The sequence below is a fragment of the Prionailurus viverrinus genome, chromosome D2 (genome assembly GCF_022837055.1).
Source record: "Prionailurus viverrinus isolate Anna chromosome D2, UM_Priviv_1.0, whole genome shotgun sequence".
Classification (NCBI taxonomy): Eukaryota; Metazoa; Chordata; class Mammalia; order Carnivora; family Felidae; genus Prionailurus; species Prionailurus viverrinus.
The window spans coordinates 8,593,081-8,611,480 of NC_062571.1; the positions used below are offsets into that span (position 1 = coordinate 8,593,081).

General features: G+C 44.3%; 1 long non-coding RNA gene across 1 annotated transcript in view; it reads right to left on the reverse strand.

Annotated features, from left to right (window-relative positions):
* LOC125147532 (uncharacterized) overlaps positions 1-18,400 on the reverse strand; it is an 83,628-nt gene that overhangs the window by 3,482 nt on the left and 61,746 nt on the right. Inside the window, exons 2-3 of the long non-coding RNA XR_007145230.1 lie at positions 14,443-14,559; positions 942-1,129 (exon numbers count right to left, since the gene is read on the reverse strand). This is a non-coding gene — a long non-coding RNA (uncharacterized LOC125147532). The remainder of the gene's footprint in view (positions 1-941; positions 1,130-14,442; positions 14,560-18,400) is intronic.

An 18,400-nucleotide genomic window follows, 5' to 3' on the forward strand; every position in this document is an offset into this window, starting at 1 on the left:
GGAAGAGCTCTGGAGGCAGCATGGGGGTTGGGGGTGGGGGCAGGGAGGGGCTGCCACAGAAGGTATGCAGCTTATTGTAAAAGATGTGTTTGCCACTGAAGCCAAAGTATGCAATCTTGACATTCATGCTAGCACCCAAAAGTGGGTTTTCTGCCTTTAAATCTCTATGGACAATATAATTCTGGTGACGGCTTGCACAGCAGATGCTATCTGATGGCATCGGCCTTCACCCCTTTTCCTTCCCGCCAGAAGTCGCTAGGTGCTCACACACCTCCCCTCCACTAGCACCCTTCCTAGTAAGAGTGTTTCTTCAGCCTCCACTCCTTCAAATGTGTCGCTGTGTCGGATGTTCACTGCAATTGGAGTTCAGGGTGTCCTGAGGTCCCCTTACATTTGGGAAAAGCTGGTGAGGAGTGTGGTCCAAATCAGTTCAAAGTTCACCTGATGAACTTGTCTTTATGGCAGAATCAAAAACACAACGCCAGACCAAAAAAACAAATAAGCAAACAAATACTAACAAACTAAGAAGAAAGGAAAAAGAAAATAATGAAGGAGAATTTAGAAATGAAAAATAGAAAAAATGAGAAAAAGAAAAGTAAATAACCACCAGACAAAATAAAACACTGAGGAGGAAACAGCTTATTTTGGTTAAAGTCCCTCAGGTCATTGAAAAGCTGCTTCCTGATCTACAAGGGTCAAGCCCAGCCAGGAAACGGGTTTGGTCCTTGGAATTCTTAAAACAATAGCTCCGTGTGAGGTCCTTGGAATTCTTAAAATAATAGCTCCGTGTGAGGTCATAGGAAGAAACGGACCTGTCAAGGCTGAGGATAATCCACAGTGATTTTCTCATTTTTTGGTCTCAAAAATCCCTCAGGCTTTTACAAATGTTAAGGACCCCAAAGAGCTTTTTGACTCTGTGGGTTCTAGCAAATTACACTTACCTTATTAGATGTTAAAACCTGTAGGATCCTTCAGTGGCCTTTTCTAGTTTGAAAATCGGCCACTGTTTTCGGCTTTTGAAGAGTCGTGATGTCTACACTCAAAATTTCAATTCCTTTTTAAAGTCTGAAGGACTGGTCTCAAACGATTCCACAACTTATGTAGTGTTGTGATACTGGGTGAAAATGTCCTGTTACATAACACACAATAAAGTACATTATTAACATCTATAAAGCTGAGGGGAAGCTATAGCTGTCGTATTTTCATTTCCTATTTACGGTTTGGCCCAGTTTCTTTGGAGTGGAGCCCTGCCTCCTCACACCTCACACCTCAGAGCTCTGCCTATCTCCCACTTCTGCCTGGAACATTCAGAGAGTCACATGGCTCCTTCCACGCCTCATGCAAGCCTTTGCTGTAACACCTCATCTACCTGTTGGGGTCTTACAACATCTCTTACATGTCTTAACTGCCACTGCTATCCAAAACTTTATATTATGGAAGTTTTCAAATATCTACAAAATTAGAAGAGTATGAAGGCCCTTCCGTAGGAATCTATCCTCACACATCAATCATCAGCCACATTTTTGCAATCTTGGTTTATCCACAAATATTTCAGCCTGCGTCTTTCAATTAGTTACATTTTAGAAACATAACTACCATGCCATCCTCAGATGTAACAAATTAACAGTATCACATACCAGTTCATATTCAAATTTCCCTGTTACCTGAAAGATGTCTTGTTACAGTCGATATGTTTGAATAAAAGTCCAAACAAGGTACGCACGTTGCTTTAAAACTTTTCCATAGCAATGTCATCATTCAAAATACAATGCATTTTACATGATGGCTTAATGTCTGTTTCTCCCATTAGAATATCAGCCTCATGCAGAGATTTTTGTTTTTGTTTTTTGTATCTTCAACACCTAGAATCGTTCTTCACATGCAGTAGTTATTCAATACTTATGGAAGGAAGGAAGGAAGGAAGGAAGGAAGGAAGGAAGGAAGGAAGGAAAGGAGGGAGGGAGGAAGGGAGGGAGGAAGGGAGAAGGATGTGAGGACTATGCTATGTAAACCTGGCCACATTTGTGAGTTTCTAGCTCTAAAACTTTGGACAGCTTCTCAGAGTCTCACATTTCCCATCTTTAAAATGGGACTAATAACGCCTGACTTTGCACAGTGTTTGTGAGAATGAGATGAAGTATGAGTGCAGTGCCTGGGGCTACTACGTTTCATTTTTCTCCAACTTAAAGGTCTTGAGATGATCTCGGGGTTAGGCTAAGCCCTAAATCCAACGACAGTGTCCTTGTGACAGAAAAGGAGAAGACGCGGGGCCACACAGGGAAGGAGACCATGGGGAAGTGGAGGCGGAGACCGGATAATGCAGCCACAGGTCCAATAACACCGGGAGCCACCAGACACTACGAGAGGCAGGGATGGATTCTCCCCAAGAGGCTTCGGAGGGAGTTTGGCACCGTAACACCCTTGATCCTGGCTTGTGGCCTCTAGAACTAAGTGAATACATGTCCGTGGCTTCGAGCGACCACGCTGGGAATGGTTTGCTATGGCAGCCAGCCGCAGGCAGCACAGAGCACCATGGAGCAGTTAAGAATCCTGGAGATCAGGAAATCTCAGTGGGTTGACTTTAACTATGGGGGAATGCTCTAGCTTTTCGATCAAGTACTGCCGTTCCCGAGCTATCACGTGCATGGTGCCGTGCCAGGCAGACCCGGGAAATCACAGGGCTCCGGCACACTGCCTCTGCCCACAGGAGACCTGGGGAGAGAGAGCACACGTTGAAATTGTAAAGGAAGAGAAGGACAGTGTCGTGGGTGAGCCAAGAGCTTGCATTCTGGCGTCAAAGATAATATGCAAGTTTCAGCTCTCCTGGGAGATTTTGGGGAGGATTTCTCAGCTTCCCTAAGCCTCGATCTTCTCATCTATAAAAGGGCAATCATAACCAGGCTGGCCTTAGAGGCAGGGTCATCCCTAGGCTTTGTAGGCCGGGGGCAAACATTTGAGCAGGTGCCCCGTGTAGATAAACAACATGGGTCTTCCCGAGTGAGTCAGCACCACTCTGGCAGCCCAATCCCACACTGTCCCTCCAAAGAAATGCTGCTCTGGGCAGCAGAAAGGATTTGCTCTCCTCCTTCTGGGACCCTGGGGTGACCCCACGGATGCAAGTTTCAGATCTCTTTGGCTGGTTGACCTACCCTTGTGTAAATGGAACTGCCACACTGCTGGTGAGGGACCTAGAAAAGTGTGAGGTCTGGGCCCTTCATCTGCCTATATATTTGCTCCTGGGCATCATGAAAATGGAAAGGCATCATTTTATTTTTAGTTTCTCTAGATGTTTATTTATTTTTGAGAGAGCGACAGAGACAGAGACAGAGCATGAGCAGGGGAGGGGCAGAGAGAAAGGGAGACACAGAATCCGAAGCAGGCTCCAGACATTGAGCTGTCAGCACAGAGCCCGAGGCGGGGCTTGAACTCATGAACCACAGGATCATGACCTGAGCTGAAGTCGGACGCTCAACCGACTGAGCCACCCAGATGCCCCGGAAAGGCATCAGTTTCGCAAAGCGTCCAGGTGATTAGCACGGCTACTAGCACATAATAATCTCTCCGAAAGAGTAGCTGTTATTATCACCAAGAGCAATAAGGCAGTAATTCCTGTACAGATTTATCAGAGCAGTTTCAGGGAGCAGCAGCCCACTGGCTGGGGGGTGGAGGGCTGAGACAAGGTGCCATCAGACAGAGGAGCTGTGACATGGCCTTGAAAGGCCAGCCTCAGAACAACAGGAAGCAGTTGTTATTAAAGAGGTGTGGCCTGAGTGCCATAGACCAGGAAGAACAGGAGGCTTTTCAGTGGGCAGCTACCAGGGGAGGGGGCAGAGGCTGGCAGGAGCCAAAGCCCAGAGGCCAGAAAGTTCAGGGGGGTGTTCAGGGAGTGGCTGGGAAACTGGCCCCCTGTCCAGTTGGAGCACATGTTTGGTGCAGACAGTGAAACTGCAGAGAGCAGTCTCAGGAGAGAGCGTGTGGTTCTCTCAGCCCCCCCCCCCCCCCCCCCCGGAGTGTGCACCGCTCGCCCCAACTAAGGGGAGTCTCCAGGGGCTGCTGAACCAGCGGTGGGGAGTCTGTGCAAACAGGCAGTGCAGTGCATCTGTTCTAGTGATGAGGGAGCAGAAGGCAAGCTGAGGGCAAATCACAAACTAACATCCCGTAACCCCCACCACCACCCCCAGGTGGATCTACGTGTGACACTCCTCAGGCAATCCCGGCTGCTGCCCGAGAACAAAGGAAAGGGAAAAACAAACGGTTAGCTGATAGAGATCACAGCCATGCGGGATTCATCTCCACCAGTTTACAACTGTCTTAATGATTTATAAGAAGAAAAGCAATCTTATCAGTAGCCAGACCTCCAGAGACCTAAAGACTCAATTTCCTGGAGCCCTAACATCACCCTTCCCTCCACAGGATAGAAAATCTTCCATAATCACTCACCCCTCACACATATAATGTAGCTCTTTCTGTCCCTGGGTCCTGTTCCCATGCTATAATAAAAACTATCTTTTTGCACCGAAAACATCTCAAGAATTCTTTGTTGGCCGTTGGCTTCAGAACCCCACTCCCAACCACATCAGTTTGGCACCCAGTTGTGGGAGAGGCCTGAGTTTTATCATCTGGACTCTGAGCTTCGGTGTAAACTTGGTGAGTAATTCCTCTTCTCTTCCTTTACTTTGACTTCATGGGCTTTTTAACGAGTATGGTCTTATTGGAACACTTTGACTCAGGCTGCAATCCTCTAGCCCATGGCTACTCTACGGGGAGGAGAAAGCCCACCTTTTGGCTGGAAATTAGTACCCTGGCCAGAATGGTAATAAGACCCCAAAACGTGATGCCCTCTCTTTACTCCTGTCTTTATATAAAGTTGTCTGTCTTGGGCAAGGGACAGCCACCTAGGTCACCAGGTCGGCTGCTTATCTTAAGACTCCCACGTGAGTTTCCTCCTCGTTGGTCTGATGTGATCCTCTCCCCATCCCCGGTCTAGCCACTTCTGCCCCCAGACCGCCACTCAGAGCCGGCCGAAACCCATACCTGACTGAATTAAAACCCACCCGGGGACCGTTTCCTAGGGAAGCTGGCGATAAACACTACATGTGTTGGAATGTCGCTTAGATCATGATGGATTTCTGTCCTTACTGTTTTCCATCAGTGTGCCCTACTGACTAGATTACAAATGGGGTAATTTCCCTTTGTAAAACTTTTCTTTTTTTTTTATGAAATTTATTGACAAATTGGTTTCCATACAACACCCAGTGCTCATCCCAAAAGGTGCCCTCCTCAATACCCATCACCCACCCTCTCCTCCCTCCCACCCCCCATCAACCCTCAGTTTGTTCTCAGTTTTTAACAGTCTCTTATGCTTTGGCTCTCTCCCATTCTAACCTCTTTTTTTTTTTTCCTTCCCCTCCCCCATGGGTTCCTGTTAAGTTTCTCAGGATCCGCATAAGAGTGAAACCATATGGTATCTGTCTTTCTCTGTATGGCTTATTTCACTTAGCATCACACTCTCCAGTTCCATCCACGTTGCTACAAAAGGCCATATTTCATTTTTTCTCATTGCCACGTAATATTCCATTGTGTATATAAACCACAATTTCTTTATCCATTCATCAGTTGATGGACATTTAGGCTCTTTCCATAATTTGGCTATTGTTGAGAGTGCTGCTATGAACATTGGGGTATAAGTGGCCCTATGCATCAGTACTCCTGTATCCCTTGGATAAATTCCTAGCAGTGCTATTGCTGGGTCATAGGGTAGGTCTATTTTTAATTTTCTGAGGAACCTCCACACTGCTTTCCAGAGCGGCTGCACAAATTTGCATTCCCACCAACAGTGCAAGAGGGTTCCCGTTTCTCCACATCCTCTCCAGCATCTATAGTCTCCTGATTTGTTCATTTTGGCCACTCTGACTGGCGTGAGGTGATACCTGAGTGTGGTTTTGATTTGTATTTCCCTGATAAGGAGCGACGCTGAACATCTTTTCATGTGCCTGTTGGCCATCCGAATGTCTTCTTTAGAGAAGTGTCTATTCATGTTTTCTGCCCATTTCTTCACTGGGTTATTTGTTTTTCGGGTGTGGAGTTTGGTGAGCTCTTTATAGATTTTGGACACTAGCCCTTTGTCCGATATGTCATTTGCGAGTATCTTTTCCCATTCCGTTGGTTGCCTTTTAGTTTTGTTGGTTGTTTCCTTTGCTGTGCAGAAGCTTTTTATCTTCATAACGTCCCAGTAATTCACTTTTGCTTTTAATTCCCTTGCCTTTGGGGATGTGTCGAGTAAGAGATTGCTACGGCTGAGGTCAGAGAGGTCTTTTCCTGCTTTCTCCTCTAAGGTTTTGATGGTTTCCTGTCTCACATTTAGGTCCTTTATCCATTTTGAGTTTATTTTTGTGAATGGTGTGAGAAAGTGGTCTAGTTTCAACCTTCTGCATGTTGCTGTCCAGTTCTCCCAGCACCATTTGTTAAAGAGGCTGTCTTTTTTCCATTGGATGTTCTTTCCCGCTTTGTCAAAGATGAGTTGGCCATACGTTTGTGGGTCTAGTTCTGGGGTTTCTATTCTATTCCATTGGTCTATGTGTCTGTTTTTGTGCCATGTAAAACTTTTCTAGTGTTTCTCATGGGTTAAAAATGGCAAGTCTTCAAGGCAAGGCAAATGATAGTATTTTGGTCCATTCACTGGCACCCATTTGTAGCCCAGGATACAGTGGGGAAGCATAGGGGTTCTAGCTAGCATCCCTCCTACAGGCCCTTTACAGCAGGATGATGGTCAATAGTAATTTCATTCAAGGGACACCTTGGGTCTCTTTGACACCAGGAACCTCTGACATATCCTGCATGAGATTCCACCCAGTAGTTGGGGGGGGGGGGCGGATTTTTGGTAATGGACTTTCCCTACTTTTCTAGGAGCATGGGATCTTTTCCTTCAGTCCCCCAGGACTCTCCCTTGTAATGCCTTTTAACCCACTGGAATCAATTCAGATTGCAAGATCTAAGAACAAAAAAACTGATCTGCTCTGTAACATTGCATAGCCTCAGTACTCCTAGGAGTTGAGGAAAAATGGCCCATTAGTGGGACATTAAGCTTCAGTACGATCTATCACTTAGATCTCTTCTGCAAGACGCAGGGAAAATGGACTGAGGTGCCCTATGACCAGACCTTCATGGCCCTAAATCAGGATCCCGATCTAAAGGCCTTTGCAGAATGTGTCTAACCACCAACCAGGTTGATAAGCCCCCTCTGGACAAACTAGATGATGACTGTCTAAATAGGTCCCTTCCTCCTACTGGAGGAATCACTGGCCAGTCCAGACAAAGAGGACACTGGCTCTGTTGCTGTCCCTCCTCCTTATAAACCCCAAGATCCCTCTGCTCCCAGCCCAGATGGACACATCAGGAGCAGGACGCCGTATCTTCCAGGAATCCCACCTAAGTTTGGAATGCAACCTCTTAGGGAGGTTGCTAATGGAGAAACACATGGCACAATCAGAGTCCTCATCCTGTTCTCCATGGCAGAACCAGCTCAGATAAAACAACAATTAGGATGATATTCTGAAAACCCTTCTCAGTTTATTGAGGGCTTTCAACAATTATCTATTATGTTTTGATCTGGCAATATATATAACATAATAACTCATTGTTGCACCCCTGAGGAGAAGAACCATATCTATGCAAGGGCTCAAGAGTTCACGGATAATCTGTCAACAAGAGATAGGAAAGGCTATCCTGTAGGGGGCGCTGCTGTCCCAAATACTGAACCACACTGGAATTACCAAGAGGCTAGACAGGGAAGGGAGAGATGAGGTCATAGGATCACTTGTTTAATAGAAGGGATAAAAAAAAAAAATTCTCTAAACCTGTAAACTTTGGTAAAATTCAGGAAGTTAGTCAAGTAACTGATGACAATCCAGCTCTATTTCAGGGTCTGGACCCAACCTCACCTGAAGCGAAACTATACTAAGCATGCATTTTATAAGTAACAGGTGCATTTTAGAAGCACCTGACATCCGCCAAAAACTGACTAAAATGGCTGTAGGCCCTCAACCCCCAACGCAGCGCCTAGTAGAAGTAGTGACCGGAGTCTTTAATGATAGAGATGTGGTCTTAAAACAAGAAAAGGACTGGAGAGCTAAATTGCAGGGTAAAATATGGGCTCAAGTATTGGCTGCCACTATTGTGGATTCCCCACAACACCAGACTCACCAGGGGCTGAAGAAAAAGCCAGTATCACACCAAGGATCAGGTAAGGCCCCATGCTATGGGTGTGGCCAAATTGGACATCAAAGAAAAGAATGTCCGAAAAAATGCTTTCCCCCAGGACCATGTCCTGTCTGTGAGAAAAAAGGACTTTGGAAGAGAGACTGTCCTCATCTCCAGAAAGAGGGGAGGACAGGAACTCACTTCCCTGCTGGAGAGCAGGAGCCTGGGGTCCGGCATGACGTGGTGGTGGCCCTGAGGCTGGTCCCACTCCCTTTGACATCAGAGCCCCGGGTTACCCTGGATGTGTAAGGTGAGTTTGCCAACTTTCTTATCGATACAGGAGCCACTCACTCTGTTCTTACTCAGGACTCTGGCCCTACTTGTCTTTGTAACCATGAAATTGTTGGCATAGAAAGGGAAACTAAATCGTGCTGTCAGACAATGCCTTTGACCTGTAAATATCAAAGTCAATCAGTTACTCATGTTTTTCTAATCCTTCCATCTTGTCCCATGCCATTACTTGGATGAGACTTAACGTATAACCTGGGAAGCAGGTTTGTTCTTACAAAAGAAGGGGACGGCTTGTCCTCTTTAACACCCGGAGAGCTAAAACCTTACCCTGACATCCCTTCTAATATCTGGAAGGAAGTAAATCCACAGGTCTGGGATTGCGATGTCCCAGGATGGGCTCTTAAAGCCCAATAAGTAAGGGGTGCCTGGGTGGCTCAGTCAGTTAAGCTCAGGTCATGATGTTGCCGTGCTGACAGCTCAGAGCCTGGAGCCTGCTTCAGATTCTGTGTCTCCCTCTCTCTCTTCCCCTCCCCTGCTCGTGTTCTGTCTCTCAAAGATGAATAAATGTTAAAAAAAAATTTTTTTTTAATGTCTTGGTGATATCTCCCTGCCTCAAGGGACTATAGTTCAATATGTGGATGATATTTTAATCTGTAGTCCCACAAAAGAAATGTCTGATAACAATTCTATAAGTTTACTTAATTTCTTGGCAGACAGAGGGTATCACGTCTCCCCTAAAAAGGTGCAAATATATAAACAGAAAGTACAATATTTGGGAAATGCGCTAACACCAGGTCACCATACCCCATCTAATGACAGGAAAAAGGCTATATTAGATCTTGTACCCCAACCTAAAGAAAAACAATCCCGTACTTTCCTAAATTTGGCAGATTTTTTGCTGCCCTCAGATTCCTGGATTTGGGCTCTTAGCCAAACCATTGTATGAATTAAAGGCCTTGATGAGGAAGCTTTACTTGGGACTTAAAGCCCAGCGGATGGCCTTTCAAATGTTAAAAGCTGCACTTGGCTTTACCAAACTTAGAAAAACCTTCCACCTCACAAGTAGCAGAAACACAGGGACAAGCTTTGGGGGCTCTTACCCAGAAGTGAGGAAAGGAAACAAGACCCGTGCACTAGTTTTCAAAGTCACTTGACAATGTAGCTCAAGGGTGGCCGGCCTGTCTTCCAGCAGTGACTGCAACAGCTCTCCTGGGAGAAGAAGCTTCAGAACTTACCAGGGGACAAGCCCCTGACAGTATGACTCCACATCAGGTCCAGGGTGTCCTAGAGACCAAGGGCCACCAATGGATGGTGGGACGCCCACTTCCTAAATACCAGGCTGTGCTTTTAGATACTCCGGAAATAATACTTACAACCTGTCCAACTTTGAACCCAGATACCCTGATGCCCGGGCCTGACCACCATACTCCTGGGTGAGACCGTGACCACTCACAGATTTTTTATCTTGTTTAGTCCACCCGATCAGACTTCAAAGATTCCCCTACTGAAAATGTAGATGACAGTGGGTTACTGATGGCAGTGAAAGGGTGGGCCTACGCCGGCCGACTCCATCTTGTTCTGTGTCCTTCACCTTGACCACACCTCCTCCCCTTGAGTAACCCCCCAGCTCACCTGCCTAACAGGACTCGGACCCTTCCCCAGCCAATCGGCTGAGGCCACAGCCATTACCTCACCAACTGCCCCTAGGCCCCAATAAAACCTTTGTCCTTTTGAAACTCGCTCTCTCTCCCTGGTATCTCACCGCTGTGTCAGTGCAGGTAGGGGATTGAGCTCGAGCTAGCTCGAATAAAGGCTCTTTTGCTTTTGCATCGGACTCGGCTCCCTAGTGGTCTTTGGGGATCACGAATTCTGGGCATAACGGCAGTAGCCTCATTGATAAGGGAGAGAGAAAAGCTGGACAGACTACAGTTTAATTAAGGCCATTGAGGCAAAAACCCTTCCAGTAAAAACTTCTGCTCAAAAGGCTGAATTAATAGCACTTAACTCGTGCTCTTCAACTGGCAAAAGGCCTGACAATGAATATTTATACTGACTCCAAATATGCTTTTCTGGTGCCACCTTTCCGGTGGAGCAACCTGGAAAGAAAGGGGAGTGTTATCAAGCCATAACTCCCCAATCAAATATGGGCCTGAAATCATTACTCTTCTTGAGGTGGTCCACCTACCAAAGGAGGTAGTTGTAATTCACCTTGAAGGACATCCAAAGGACATGACCTTAGAATTTAAGGAAGCAATCTGGCAGACTGTGCAGCCAAACAGGCAGCACAAAATAAACAAATATTAAGTTTGATACCAGCCTCAACGCCAAAAAAGTCCATAGACTCCAGTCTATTCAGACCAGGAAATTCGCATAGCCCTGGAACGAGGATATTGCAAAAATGCACGGGACTGGCTTGTTACTAATGAAGGGAAAGTCTTTATACTCAAAAATAACCAATGGAAGGTAATACGGGGTTTACACCAGGCTACTCATTTGGGCAAAAATGCTTGAAAGCTTCTAATTAAAAATATATTTGATGGAGTAAACTTAACGACTACAAGAAACAGGTCTGCTGATCCTGTATTGTTTGTGTCCTAGTAAAAATCCGGGAGGCACATTCCACCCTCCCCCACGTCTGAAACCAATCCAAAGGCATGGATCATATCCAGGAGAGGGCTGGCAGCTTGGTTTCACACAAATGCCTCCTTGCAAAGGCTGTAAGTTCCTACTCATGTTTGTGGGTACTTTCGCTGGATGGATTGAGGCCTTTCCGCAAAAAAACTGAAAGAGCCATGAAAGTAACCAAAGTTTTGTTGTGAGAAATTATTCCTAGATTTGGCCTTCCACAATCTTTCCAAAGTGACAATTGTCCTTCTGCGCAAAAACTCAACAATAGCACAAGCTTTAAAAATTAAATATTTTCAGGGGCGCCTGAGTGGCTCAGCCGATTAAGTGTCCGACTTTGGCTCAGGTCACGATCTTGTGGTTCGTGAGTTTAAGCCCCACATCGGGCTCTGTGCTGCCAGCTCAGAGTCTGGAGCCTGCTTCGGATTCTGTGTCTCCCTCTCTCTCTGTCTCTTCTCCGCTCACGCTCTCTCTCTCTCGAAATAAATAAACATAAAAATTGTTTTTAAAAATTAAACATTTTCGATGTTCAGCCTGGCATCCACAGTCCTCTGGGAAGGTAGAGAAAACTAACCATACTTTAAATGTTTTTTTAATGTTTATTCATTTTTCAGAGAGAAAGAGAAACAGAGTGTGAGCACTCAGGATACCAATGAGCAAACTAAAGTGTCTTCTTGCTCCTGTGCACCTGTAGAAGATCTTAAATTCCTCTTCAGATGATGATGAAGATTGCATATTTTCTCTTTGTTTTCACCTATCTTTGCTGACAACTCCTTCCTACAAGGGGCTGAACTACAAAATCAGACAGCTTGTTGGGTATGTGAAGTTTTGCCCACGTCAAGTACATCCGGGCCTCCCTGGTGGGTTTCCCCTTTACAAGGCACTGATTGACACTCTCTATATACTTATATTTCAGAAATAACACATAATGATACTACGTTTCGTGATAAATCTATCACTAATCAGAATGTTTCTTCTTGACCCATGATCAATAGGACATGGAACTTACCAGGACATAACCAGACTTTTTCATACCCTCAAACTATTAAAATATTGGCTAACTTTACAAACCCACAAATTGATTCCTGCCAACAAGTGCCTAAGTTCCAAAATGCTACTTATCACTATACCGCGGAAGGCATATATCAAATTTGGGATGCATATTTATGGCTCATACCCACCACTGGATAGCTCAGTCAAAAGTCAATTTTATGCTGGGAGCAAAGAAATCATACATATGATACCTGGGCAAATAGCATGTGACATTTAGGATGGCTGTCATTAGAAAGTTGTTCTCACACCATTTTGCTTCAGGCTGCTGACTGGTTTGCTGCTGGTTGGATAAGGCGACCTGGAATCAGATGGCCAGCTTGAAACGAAAGACGCTGGTAATGTGGGATAACCTGTGACTCTGGCTTTCTCCAAGGTGGACAGGTCGTCCTACCTCAGGTTTTGCCTGGACTCATGGGTGTGTTATGAAAACCGTCACTACCCCAGCTAATCTTCCCAATTGAAAACAAAGATGGACATGGTCTGTTTTCCAATGGCATGATCATTTGGTGTCCATTTTTCCTCCATTTGTAATTTGAAAGTGTAATTTGGCTTATGGAAGCCCTTACTAAATACACCCTAAAGGCACTCGCTGATTCACAGAACAGCTTCTCCTTATGTAATACTGAAGTCGCACAGATACACAAAGTGGTTCTACAAAACAGAATGGCTTTCAATGTCCTAACAGCGACACAAGATGGCGCATGTGCCATTATTAAAACAGAGTGCTGTGTATACATCCCAGATTATCAAAAATGTCACAGGGCTATTAAAAGATATGAAGGATCAAACTGAGGTCCACAAGATCCCTCTCTCTCTCTCTCTCTCTCTCTCTCTCTCTCTCTCTCTCTCTCTCTCAATGATTGGTTACATTCCTGGTTTGGAGAGAGTTATGGTCAACTACTAAGGGTCTCTTTGTTGGACTTCTCATCTTTATAGCCACATTAATCCTAATATGTTGGCTTCCAGTGCTATGATTCCTGCCATCATACCAAAAATAAAAATGCACTTTTGTTCTTCAACATTTTCTAAGATGAAAAGGCATTCAGTTTTAGGAGGCACTGCATACAGGCTCACATAGTAGCAACTGAGTTAGGCAAAAAGGAGGGATAGTTGTGAACTGTGAGGGCTTTGTCATGTGTCAACTTGACTAGACTGAACCGTTTCCCAGAATTTCCTTCTCTGCATGTTCCCAGGCAGGGTGTCTCAGGACACATCTTTGTATGCGACTTGGGGGGTAGAAAAGAAGTCATTTTGCTTGTGATGCCTGGAAGGGCAGGACAGGTGTTTTTGTAGCTCATGGCACACTGTTGCTAATCTTCTGGCTGAAACCCTTGGTGTGCCAGACCCACAACTCTTCCACCTTGCCCTGGATCCTTCTTCAGCTTCTCCGAGTCTTGGGCCAGTGTGCTCTTAGCTCCTTGCTAAGGACACCAGCTTCTCCTCCAGAAGAAATTGGGAAGCAGTGACAGCTGGCTTGGAATCCAGTCCATTGCTGTGGGAATGCAGAGTGCATGGCCCCAGACTGTCCCTTTCTCCCCGTGTCACGTCCACCTTCCTTTCTCCACTGCCCTCATGCAGACTTTATGCTCCAGCATCAGACAGGAAGACAGGAGCCCCACAGAGACTGTTTAGCCAGATCTCACAACTTCGTAAAACCAAATTCCTATAAGATATACATATATATACCTCCCAGGGGCTCCATTTCTCTCACTGAACCCCGACCAATAATCAGACACACTTCTTGAAACCAGGGACTCAGAAATTCATGGATCTAGTTTTATTTCTGCCAATTCTAGTCTTGACAATTATTTTACCCTTTTAGGCTTCAGTTTATTTAAAGTATGTAAGTTTTACCAAGGGATCCATTTACATCCCATCCCAACTCAGAGGCTATCAAACCGCCGAGGTATGCCAGGTGCTTCAGCAAGAACCCTCTAACTGCAGTGAACGAAGGCTTTGTTATGACTTCATTTATTTCCACGTTATCGCCAGCCCTCAACCTCCAAGTTTGTGTGACAGCACTGCCAGCTCAGGTCACAGTGTGACCTTTCTATTCCAGAGCATCATTGTGGAGAGAAAGTTCACCTACAAAGGGCAGTGTTTGAAAATGGAGGTGCTGGGCAGGGCTCAGAAAAGATAGGGTGAGAGGAGTGTGGATGTACTTGGGCCCATCATTTAAGGAAACACACTAAAGGTCATGCGTGCAAGGGCAGTGTTTATACCACCCTGAGACCGAGCGTCTCCTTAAATTTTACACCGTAGGTCCTCACTCACCTGCCCTAGCCCCAGTTCTGGTTCCGGAGTCAGACCACCGGGACTGAATCAAAGTTCCATCGCTTGCAAATTGATCTTCTGCAGGTATTTAATCCCTTTTAGTCTGCTTCCTGATCTCTACAAAGGGGATAATCACAAGACATATTACAAAGCTGTTTCAGGGAGGAAATACAATGGTATATGCAGAACAATTAAAAGAATTTGTAGAGCGTGGTTAAGGATCAATAAATGCTAGCTATCCTTACTTTTATTTGTATTCTATTCAAATATTAGAGGTATAGAACCATGCTTCACACATGGTTGAAATTCAATAAATATTGACTGAATTAACAATGAAGAGAAATGATGGATGCAGGGTGGGTGGATGGATGGATGGATGGATGGATGGACAGAATATGTTTTCCGAGTTCAGTTTCCCTGAATTTCCCCTCAGCACTCAAGAAAAAAAATAGACAAAACACAGGGAACCATCATTGATCCATTATTGATGATTATTTTTAAGCAGAGGAAATCACTTAGAATGTGCTTTTCTGCCCATGACTGCGTTTGGGGCTGTGACTGGGAGCAGCGGGTGCCTCCCTTCATTCATGCATTCCTTCCAGGTAAACAAGGCAGACACTGCAGTTTGAACCCCCCCCCCCCCATGCCCCAGTGTCTTTTATTCTATGGTCATTTTTATACAAATAACAGTCCCTTCCCACTCTCCTTATGGGAGCATGCCCCCACTTGTTGTTTTGGTTTTGTTTATTTTGAGAGAGCAGACAGACAGACAGACAGACAGACAGAATCCCAAGCAGGCTCCACACTCTCAGCACAGAGCCCAACGCAGGGCTCGATCTCATGAACCACGAGATCATGACCTGAGCCGAAATCAAGAGTCAGACGCTTAACCGACCGAGCCACCCAAGTATCCCTGGTTTGTTTTGTTTTTAAGGGATCCAGTCTCTCTTAGCTGAATTACAAAGCTAACTTGAAAATACAGAACACTGCATAAAAGTGGAGGGCACGGTGATGTCTTGAGGACCAGTTCTACAAATCTGCCTCTTTTCTTCAGTCCCTCTCTCCTGGGTCAGAATAAATCTTTGTGTAAATCAGGCTCAGGGCCAAGAGTCTCCAAGACACCAGCAAGAGGGTGACAACAAGAGAAAGAATGATTCTTACCAAAGTAATTTACTGAGTTTCTTTCTCAGGCAGTATGTATTATCAAGGGTGCTTTAATCTTCTCAGTTCTAATGATGTCCCATCTACACAGGAAGAGAGAGAAGAGGGGACAAGACATGTGGTCTCCTTATATAAGACCTCTGACAAGCAAGAGAGGCCGTGCTAGACTGACTCCAAAACTCAAGTCCAAAACAAGAATAGCTGGGATGTCGTCACTGTGTCCAGAAGGCCTACAAAGAAGACTGAGGAGAGAACTCTCTCTCTGCTTCAGTGTGTTGGGGGCTCTGGAGGAGGCCCGCATAATGGCCATGCAATCATAAAATGGAATTAACATTGATCAGCGTCTTACAATTTGCCAGGCACCAAGCTTTTTTTTTTTTTTAATTTCATTTAATCCTTATACAAACAAATATGATAAGCATCAGAGGCAGAGAGAGGTTAAGTAACTTTCCCAAGGACACACAGCTAGAATATTGCCCTATTTCACTTCAGGTCTAGAGGACTCAATAATGAGATTATGTTAGTTTGGAATATTAGCCAAAAAAAAAGTGGAATTATAAAGACAGGCCCCAAATAGTTCTTCATGCTTTGGAAAAGGCAAGAAATCTCACAAAATAGAATTAAACTGTGAAAAATATAAAGTTTAGGTTAAAAAAAGTACTAATAGAACCACATAGAATATATATCATTGATACAAACATACAAATTATATGAATATAGGGCTGCCTGGGTGGCTCAGTCAGTTAACCATCTGACTCTTGATTTCAGCTCAGGTCATGATCTCATGGTTGGTGAGTTCCAGCCCCGAGTTGGGCTCTGCTGATTGTGAATACTGCTTGGGATTCTCTGTCTCCCTCTCTCTCTGCCCGTCCCCTGTACATGCTCTCCCTTTTCTCAAAATAAATAAACTTAAAAAAACACAGATTATATAGATATATAACAGAATATTATGTAATGTGTGATAGAATGTCCACTTTTACATATTATATAGAAAATATATTCTGATAATAATACAAATACTATACAATATTCTGATACATTTTTATTGTATATGTGATATTTAAATATTGCTATAACAATACTGTATTTACATATAAATATTTATACTATATAAAATAATGCTAATTTTAAATATTATATGTAATATCATTTAAAAGAATACACAAGCATGTTCTAAATAAATTAAAAGTATATTATATCAAATATATTATAAAAGAATATACAATGGAAACAGACAGAATGGAAGAGATTTTTGTCAACTGCTTTACCGCAACTCATATAAAATATGCTTAAGAACATGGCTTATGTGGGGGTGCCTGGGTGGCTCAGTCAGTTAAGCGTCAGTCTTAGCTCAGGTCATGATCTCACAGTTCGTGAGTTTGAGCTCTGCATCGGGCTCTGTGCTGACAGCTCAGAGCCTGGAGCCTGCTTCCGATTCTGTGTCTCCCTCTCTCTCTGTCCCTCCCCTGCTCTCTCTCTCTCTCTCTCTCTCTCTCTCTCTCTCTGTGTCTCTGTCTCTGTCTCTCTCTCAAAAATAAATAAACATTAAAAAAACAAAGAACATGGCTTATGTGAAGGATCAGTTGTTATCTAGAAGATCATGTACCCCCAGAAAAATAGCTGCCATTTTTAGCTGCATTATTAGAAGTGGAGCAATTTTGAAAAGAAGAGGAGATGAGAATTGTTCAAAACTTACCAGCCATGATATTTTGTTTGGTGTGATATGTTCACTTCAAAGTCCAGCGCTTTAGGGATGAACAGAAACCTGGCTGTCCACTGCCCTCCCTGTCCTTTTCTATGATATACGCCACCTTCTTCCCTCCTGCTTAGCTCACTGAGCATTTAATCTCCAGTGAATTTAGTCGAAAGGGACTATCACTTAGAGCGGGATGGATGCAGGGTGTGAGGCGGCCCTGGGCAGCCATGAGGTTGGGGGACAGTTTTGGAGAAACATCCAGGGATTAAATTTCTCTCTGAGAGGTGGATGTGGAAAACAGGGTGAAATGAGAGTGAAGAAGGTTCCCATCTTCAGGCAGGATTCCAGACTTCCAAATACACTGGCAAAGACCAGTGAACTGCCATGACCCTGGGTTGGAGACCAGAGATTCTAGCCAAACGACAAAGAATGATAGGGACAACCAACAGAGAAATCCCTCCAGTTCCTGAGAAGGCTCTTTGAACTGAATCTTAACAAATAATACCCTAAATTATTTTGGCCTTGAAACTTCAGAAGCAGCATGAGGAAAAAAGTAGAGAGGTCACTGATAGAGGGTTGATGCACATTCCATAGTAAGAGATGTACTTTCTAGTGCAGGCAAAGTTTAACACAGCACAGGAAATCTGGAAAAAGCTCTGAATCACTTAAAAACGTTGATGAATTCTTACCAAAAATAGCTTACCTGGTTCTCCAGATCTGAAACTACTCTGGGGAGAAAGCCAAACAAATTCAAAATGCAAAAGCATATGGGAATGAATAAATTGAACAGACTCTAAGGTGTACCATCAATGTTCTTCAATATGGTTCCTTTATTTTTATTTTCTTCCAATTTTATTGAGATGTAATTGACAACACTATTTAAGATGTACAGCATAATTATTTGACATTCCTACATGTTATGAAATGATTGCCACAATGTTTAGTCAACATCTATCACCTCATCCAGTTATAAATAAAATGTTTGCCTTTGTGATGAGAACTTTGGGGATCTACTCTCAAAGTACCACGCTGCATAGTGTTAACTGTAGTCATGTTGTAGATTATATCCCCAGTACTTATCTGTCTTATAGCTGGAGGCTT